This window comes from Talpa occidentalis, unplaced genomic scaffold, assembly GCF_014898055.3.
Source record: "Talpa occidentalis isolate TD23 unplaced genomic scaffold, MPIMG_talOcc4v2.1 talOcc4.3, whole genome shotgun sequence".
NCBI classification, from domain to species: domain Eukaryota; kingdom Metazoa; phylum Chordata; class Mammalia; order Eulipotyphla; family Talpidae; genus Talpa; species Talpa occidentalis.
The window spans coordinates 125,623,269-125,631,995 of NW_023603184.1; the positions used below are offsets into that span (position 1 = coordinate 125,623,269).

General features: G+C 47.1%; 1 protein-coding gene across 1 annotated transcript in view; it reads right to left on the reverse strand.

The window, feature by feature from the left end:
* Positions 1 to 4,275, reverse strand: part of RAPH1 (Ras association (RalGDS/AF-6) and pleckstrin homology domains 1) — an 83,075-nt gene extending 78,800 nt beyond the window's left edge. Inside the window, 1 exon segment of the mRNA XM_037523898.2 lies at positions 4,233 to 4,275. The gene's annotated coding sequence lies outside the window, so the exon portion shown is untranslated.
* Positions 4,276 to 8,727: the final 4,452 nt, after the last annotated feature.

Here is an 8,727-nt window from a genome sequence, read left to right on the forward strand (position 1 = left end):
GAGCAGTGGGCAAGACAGGAGAGTTCTACTGTGCCATGTGGATAGCTCCCTGGCTGGGGATTGAACTGGTGCTGCAGTGGCTGGTGATAGACAGCTTGAACATGCTGAGGCTTTAAGGCCTTGTGCCATCAGGGTGGCCCAGGACTAGGGTTTTTAGTGTGTAAAATCTTATACATGTACATGAGGGGGCCATACAATGGGGAAAGGGCAGTCCTTTTAACAAATGGTACAGACTGCATAAAAAAAATGTTCCTCAATTATTAGGGAAGTACAAATCAAAACCACAATGAGATACAACCTCACTCCAGTGAAAATGGCCCATATCAAAAAAACTAGAAACAAATGTTGGCAAGGGTACAGAGAAAAAGGAGCCCTCATGCACAGTTGGTCAAAATGTAGACGGGTCCAGTTCCTATGGAAAACAGTAAGAAGGTTCCTCAAAATATGAAAAACAAATATACCGTATGATCCAGCAATCCCACTCCTAGGTTATCTATCCAAAGATCGATCTACAAAATCACTAATTTGAAGAGAGACATGCACTCCTATGTTCTCTGCAGCACAATGTATAATAGCCAAGTTGTACAAACGAACTACCCAACAGCAGAGAAGGGAATTAATAAAATGTTGTATGTATATATATTTGGGGCTACTACTCAGCTACAGAAAAGATGAACTCTTGCCATTTGGGACAACATGGATGGAACTGGAGGAGGTGATGCTAAGTGAAGTCAGAAGGGGAAAGACTACAGGATTATTTCACTCAGGTGGAATATAGAGAAAGAAACTAAGTACCTGATAGAACTAAACCAAAAGGAACCCTAGAAATCTGAAGTAATGAAGCTACTAGAATAGGAGTGAAAGCAGCGGTAGGAGCCAAGGAGGGAGGGCACCCAAATGTCTGTGGTAAATGACTACAGGAGCTTTGGTGGTAGGTCTGGTGTGGTAACATAAATCTAAGGTGGTGTGAACCTAGAACATACACTTACAAAAGAATAAGACTGAACCTTACCCAACATCATATATAACAATTAACTCAAACTGGATCAAAGACCTAAAAACATAAGAGTTAAGACAATAAAACTCTTAAAGAGCACAGAAGAAAAGCTTCCCAATACTGAGTTTGACACTGATTTCTTAGACATAACACCAAAAGCACAGGCAATAAAAGTAGATAATGTGCATTTAAAGTAAGACTACCAAACAGTGAAAAAGACAACCCACAGAATGGAAGAAAATATTTGTAAATCATGACTATATTAAGAGGTTAATATCCAGAATAGATAAAGAATTCCTACAACTGTACAACAAAAAAAAAAAAGAAATGATTTTAAAAATTGGTAAAGGACTTGGATAGACATTTCTATCACTAACGGCCAGTAGTCACAGGAAAAAATGCTCAACATCACCAATCATTAGAAAAATGCACTCAAAACCACAATGAGATTCCACTTCACACCTATTATTAAAAAAGCCACAGAAAGTAACAAGTGTTGAGGATGTGGGGAAATTAGAACTCTCGTGCACTGTTGGTAGGAAAGTACAAGGGTGCATCTGCTGTGGAGCCATTATGAGGTACCTCAAAATTCACACAGAATTACCCATGTCCCAGCAATCCCGCTTCTGGATATATGCATTACTCACAACAGGCAAAAGGTAAAAAACACAGCCATCTAGAGATGAATAAGTAAAATGTGGTACAGAGTCATGCATTGCTTAGTAATGGGGTACAGTGGGCCATTAGATGATTTCATCATTTCACAGAGTATAAAACCACAAATCCAGATTAAACCGACCACACATCCAGGATATATACACATATGCACATATATACTCATACATATATATATATATATATATATGCATATATAGGCAGAGCACAGGTACATGCAGTCCCTTGTTGCCAAAATGCTGTGAAGTATTATTCAGCCTTATAAAGGAGTGAAATTCAGATTCATGCTACAACATGGATGAATCTTTATACTAGAGAACAAATACTGCATGATTCCACTAAAAATTCCCTAGAATAATCAAATTATTAGAGACAAAGTAGGAAAGTGGTCACTAGGGGCTACAGTGAGAGGGGGTGAAGAGTTAGTTACAGTTTAATGATAAGCAATTCAGTTTAGGATAATGAAAAAGTTCTGGAGATGGATAGTGGACGCCGGTTAAAACACCTTTTCAGAAAAGTGTTAAAATATTTGTGAAAACAAACAATATAGACCTCGAGTTTGCAGCACATCCAAATGTGCCCACCACTCCTACTACTTTCAGCCAGTTTCTTAATTTATAATTTTAGTGAGACCTCTGAATTTTAAAATTCAGCTGCTTTTTTTTTTTACCAAACACAACCACTATTAATCGCCAGGAAGTATCTACAAATAATCATTTATTAAATTTAAACAGAACAGAGCAGCAGTCCAAGTAACACAAAATGTGTCATCCCAAAATTCACATTATCAATAAGCCTTGTAGGCCTTTTTTGTACTTACTTGAATAGGGCTAGATCTGGCTTCTGTGAAAATCTCAATACAAAAAGCAAAATAACAGAGACGCTCTTTGAAGGTCAGAGCTAAAAGGGTTTTGAGCCTCTCTATTTAGCCCTCCCCCACCTCAATGTGGCTCTTAAAGGATAGTACCACCTCTGCAGGCAAAGTCCTGCCCCCACCCTCAATCTACATCAGCTGGAATCCTACCCTCCTTCAAGGTTCCACTTAAATGCCTCCGCAGCTTCCACGAATTTTCTCTGAGTGCTCCCAATCCAGAATTGCTCTCTTCAACCCCCTATTCTGCACCACTACTTCCACAACCCACTCCCCATCCCCAACACAATGCACAGCACTAATGATTACCCACATTGACATCTCCCCCCACCTTTCTCCAAGAAAATCCCAAGAGCAGCAAAGGAAGAGGAAAGGAATTAACAGGCGTTAGACACCCCAGTGCCAGGCAGGGAGCTGGGTGATTTGCATACATCATTTGATCTGTCTGGTAACAATCTGGGCGGGAGGCAGGTGGTGTTATTCCCATTTTACTGATAAAGAACACACAGCTGAGAGTGCAACAGCTTATCCAACTGCAACCCACTCTCCACGGCTAATTCCAGAGCTTAGGGAACTGCTGATTTCCCTGGTTCTAAACAACTCTCTTCACTTTCCACCACCCCATGAGCTGCCCGTCTTGTTCACTCCGTGGCCCTCACTCGATCTAACAGAGAGCAGGCAATCCACGAATGGTTGCTGGATTCAACATTCCCAAGAACTCAGCACCATTCTCATAATCAGATGACGCCCCAGCCCGGCCGGCCACCTTCACGGCAGCTCCACAGGGCGCCGCGCACGGGCAGCGCCGCGTCCCCAGAGGAAGGCTGCAGACCTCCTCACCCCTCCCCGGGAGGTCAGAGCAAGAACCCCCAATCTCCCCGACTTTCCCGACAGCTCTTCCCTCAGAACGCGAGAGATGCTCGCACGGAAGACACCTTGGGTGTAACGCGTTGCAGCCCCTTCCAGAGCGCCCTCGGCTCCCCCGGCCACGTCTCCGAGCGCGGCAGCAACGAGGAGGATGCGGCTTCCAGCTCGCACTACGGGGACACCCTAAGACGTCGTCTGGATAAGGAACCCCCTCTTTCAACCCGTCTCAAAAAGAAGGCACCCTAAGATCACGACCCTGCTCCCCGCCCTTCCCGCGGCTGGGGTTTCCGGCGGGAACGCACCGGGCGCGGAGACCGCCGGGCGCCCAGCTGAAGGTGCCCCGCCTTGCTCAATCTCTGCACCGAACTCGTTTCCGAGAGACGGGGAGCCCCGAAACCACGGAGCCCGAGGAGCCCGGGCTGGGCAGCAGCGGCGTGTGCGGCCGGGCGGAGCGTGCTCCCCTCCCCGCGGCGCCGGCCCCGGCCCGCAGCCCCCGCGCCGGGTGGGAGAAGCCGAGCCGCACCCTCCCCGGGCGGCCCAGCCGCTCATTGTCTCCCTCCGTCGCGGCCCCCAGGGGCGCGAGGTGCAGCCCGGGCCCCGCCGCCCCCCACCCGCCGGCCCCCCGCCGCCTCGCCGGGCGAGCCCCGACCAGCCCGCCCGCGCCCGCGCCCCCGCCCCGGCCGCGCCCCCGCGCCGGGCTCCGCCGCCCGCACCGCGCCGGGATGGTGCGGCCGCGGCCGGAAAATGGAGGCTGGAGCGGCGGCAGCGCCCCGCCACCCCGCCGGCTCCCCGCGCGGCCCGAGGGCCAGCCCCGGCACTCACCGCGGCGGCCGCGCGGTCCTCCCGCGGCTCCGGCTCCCGCGGCTCCCGGGCCGGGCAGCCGCCGCCCGCGCCTCTCCAGCCGCCTCCTCCCCGGGCGGGCGCGCCTTCGCCGGGGACGCCGCGAGCGCCCGAGCTCCCGCGCCGCGCGCTCCGTGACTGACTGACTGACTGACCGACCGGGCGGCGGCCGGCGGGGGCGGGAGCGCGGGCGGGGCGGCCGCAGCGCCCGGCGGCGGCGGATCCGAGCGCGGCCGCGTCCGGCCGAGACGCAGAAGGCGGGGCTGAGGGCCGGGCGACCCGCGGGCCGACCGACTCGCGCCCGGCCGCTCGCTCCCCCCGCCCGCCGCCAACACTCACTTCCGGCGCCTGCGGCCGCGCCCGCCCCTCCCGGCCGCCCGCCCGCGGGCCGCCCGCGCCCCCCGCCCGCGCCCCCTCGCGCGCCGCGCTCACCCTGCCCTCCGGCGCCGGCCGCGCCCAGCCGCGCTGTCCTCGCGCCCCGCCTGTCCTCGGCGCAGCCCTGTGAGCCGCCTCCAGGAACCTGTGAATCAGAGAATGAATGAGTGAGGAAGGAAAACCCCGGGGCCGGCCCACCCCCGGCTCGCCGCGCCTGGAAGCAGGCCCGGGGCCTCCGCCCGAGGGCCCGGGGCGGACACGCGGGAGCGGGGCGCGCGCCTGTCAAGGACCTGTGTGCAAACACCTTTATGCCAGTCAGGTCCTCAGAGGCCCCAGCCACACAGCTGATGTCGAGCTGGCCGCCGCAAGGACCGTGTTGCTGCAATCTGAGGCCTTAAAAAAAAAAAAAAATTTTTTTTTTTTTTCTTTTAAAGGAAATCCCATTTGGGCCAACAACGCTGCAGTTTCGTGCATTATGTGGAGAAGCTTTTAGAATCTGGCCGTGTCAATTATGCTTAATTGCTTTTTAACTTTGAAATTTGCTTATCTTGTATTTTTAATTTCTGCTCCTCCCTCACTAAAATTGTTTGGAAGGTGTTCACATTTTGCTTATCACCAAGCTCTAAAGTATTCAGATACCGCTTCTGTTGATGTAGGCTTGAGGTCGACTTTTAATTTATATCTTTACTTTGACCTTAGTTTATCAGAGGAAGGGAAAAATAGAATTAAATCATTTTTGCCTGACACATGCAGAGCAGTTTGTTGACAGCATTAAAACAACTGACAAATAAGGAGTGTCACCTGGAATTGGTTGCAGTGAACATTCCTTTTTCATATCTTCTCATCTGCTTGCTAAGTAATAGTAACTGCATCTTGAATTTCACAAATAAAGAATTGATTGCACATTTCTGAGATCCTGGCTCCCTTTCTAAGAACCAGAGTGTTCATTTCTCTGTCTTGGGGCCAAATCCTGGTTTGGTTAATTATATTCCTTCTTTCAGATATTCTCGAGGACTTTCAAGTGATTTTGGTCTTCTTTTGCACAATCTGTTCCACACTGGTACACAATCTGTTTCAAACTGGTATTTAGAACCATATAATATAGCTACTAGCTGCATTTCACACTTCAGATATCTGTACTTTAGAAGCCTAACTGCCCTTCTCTGTTTTAAGTTTCACAGTTGCTTTAATATTCTTGCATGAAACATTATGTCATAAATGAAGATGGTGCTGCTGACCAATTCCTGTAACCTCTGTTCCTCTCATGGAATTCATTATTTACCTGGTATTGTAATTGTTTCAGTAAGTTAGGATCTTCCCTAATGAATGTAATACAACAGATTATTCATCCTTATCTCTTCCATAATATCTAGCATATATTTATATTATTTATATTAATAAGTGCTAACACTTTTATTTTTTTTTTTAACATTTTTTTTTTTTTTTATAAAGGCATGTTTTTTATTTGTTTGTTTGTTTGTTTGTTTTGTTTATACATGCACTGGGTACAGTCAGAAGTGCGGGAGGGTGAGAGAATTCACCAGAGCCAGAGCGGGGAGCACAACAGGCAGAAGGGCCGAAGTACACTGCTGAGGGGAGCAGCGGGTGGCAGGAGAGGTCTGCAGCCATGTGGGACCCTCCTCCGGTGGCCGGGGAGCAGCCGGGGATCGAACCGGCGCCGCAGAGGCTGCGGGCAGCTTCGCAACCCAGCGCTCAACCGCTGCGCCCTAAGTGCTAACACTTTTATAAGAAAGAATTCATACAAATCAGTCGATAGCTTCTCACTGCGTTTCCCTTTTGACCAGGTTTGTTTAGAATAAAAATACCTGAATGCCAAATCTAATAAAGTCCTATCATCATCAAATGCTATTACCAGACTATGTGATACTGTTCAAGGAAGAAACTCACTTCATCAACACCTCCTACAAAAAATAGACCACTGAGTATTCTGTAGTAGCTCTTAACCAACTCTGTTCCCAGTACTTAGGTTGGTCAAGGCCAGTTAGAAAAGAAAACAGAGTCGCTTCAGCTATTGAGAAAAGTAAGCAGTTTTCATCTGTTCCTTTTAACCATGAAATCATTCAGGGTTTATTGAGCTCCAACTAGACTTGAGAATACAAAGATAAGAAAGACATGACAAGGTGCTTCCTGTCCCTTAAAAAGCACACAATCCAGCGAGTAAAGGAAGCAAGGAAGTCACTATTCAAACAGAGTCCATTCCTAAGTCAGGAAAGCCTTCCCACTGGAGATTCTCTGGAATTGATTGTTCAATGACAAGAAGGCACTAACCAGGTGAAGGAGGGAGCAGGTATTCCAGGCAAAGGCAACAAACAATACCTGTGCAGGTATGGCGGCACCAAACAGCATGATGCCTTAGAGGTTCTGTATGAGTTCCATTTTGTCTGGAAAGGAAAAGAGAAGGAACAAAGAGGCGCAGGACCTCATAGCAAAGGGGCTCATGTGCTCAAGTGCAGTTTGAACTTGATAATGTGGGACATTTTCATAAATCACAAACTCTTAGGAGAATTTTAATCCCTAGAACTACTGGATTTGTGTTTTGGAAATGACACGAGACAGGAGAAAGTGAGGAGGTGATGGCAGTAACCTAGATGAGTTATGTTGCAAGTCTCCATAAAATCAGGGGCAGTGAAATGCGGAGAAGGGACTAGATGGGAGAAATATTAAGGCAATAGTATCTATAGGATTTGATGTATATCAGATACAAGAGAGGAATGAGAAGGAGACTGCTAGGAGGACATTCAGTATTCTGGTTGGGAAACAGTCTGGATGGTGGTGGCCTTCTCTGAAATATAGATCCCAGAAGGAGGAGCAGGTATTAGAGAACTAGCTGAATATGTGTATGAGGAAGAATAGTTACATAAATCTGTGCATCTCAAAGGATTTTAGTCCATCATTTCCCAATGTGTCAAGATGTTCTTTGACATTCTAGCTCCAAAATTTAAAATCACTTTTAATCATGTGAGTGAAAAATGCTATGTTAAAGTTCAATTCATTTCTAAAGTAGAGGGTTTTTCAGTGGCTTTAATGTGTGCTGTAAATTGCTAAGAGGTAGATGTTATTTATATACAGCATTTCTCAAATGTATACAATCATGAAAGTGTCTTTTCTTTTTTTTTTAAAAGATTTATTTATTCATGCATACAAGAACAGGATGTAAGCTAGAGGTGTGGGGGCTAGAGCATTCACCTAAGAGAGTGGGGAGCACAACAGGCAGACTGACTGAAATACACTACTGAGGGGAGCAGCAGGCAAGGCAGGAGAGGTCTGCTGCACCATGTGGGTTGCTCTCTCGCATGCCAGGATTGAATTCATGCTGCCGTGGCTGGGTATAGCTTGACAGCATTGTCTTTAACCCCTGCACCACCAAGGAGGCCACTCATGTATGTTTTTTTCCCCCCAACAGAACACTGTAAGACATGCACAGAACACATTTTAGGAAATGCTGACCTAAGGCACATTTTTGGTTTATGGTTGAGAAAACTATTACCTCAATAAATGAGTGACTTACCTAAAGTTAAGTATCTACCACTGGAAGATACTGGACTAGAATCTATGGCTCCTGATTCCACTCACATGTTCTTTCCACTATATAAAGACTTCATGAACTACAAACTTGTGCCAGTGCCTTTAATCAATCAGGGGGAGAAAAATTATAATAGAATTGTTGGATATGTCCTTTTCAATGGGACTTCAAACCAAACAAGGTAATTTTAAAAGCTATACTAATTCCTAATGATTGCTACTTTATATAAACTAGAAAGATCTCTATATTGGAAAAGTGGGACCAATTATTAACATCTGATCTTCCTGATAATTGAGATAGAGCCTTCTCAGATTAAGCCATCTAACTAAATAGGACATTCATCTAGTCTCATTAGCCTAAGATAATTTTAATAATACAAACATGGACAAAACATTAACATTCTCCCCCAAATCTTTAGTGGTGGTCCCCCACCTCCCTTCATACCAAAGGAAAGAAGTTTAAAAATGTGCTCAGACTGTGAAAATCCATACCAGGTTTTGACATCTTCTCTGGCACAATTCCCCTGATTCTGAAGATTCTATAATAGATAATAGATGG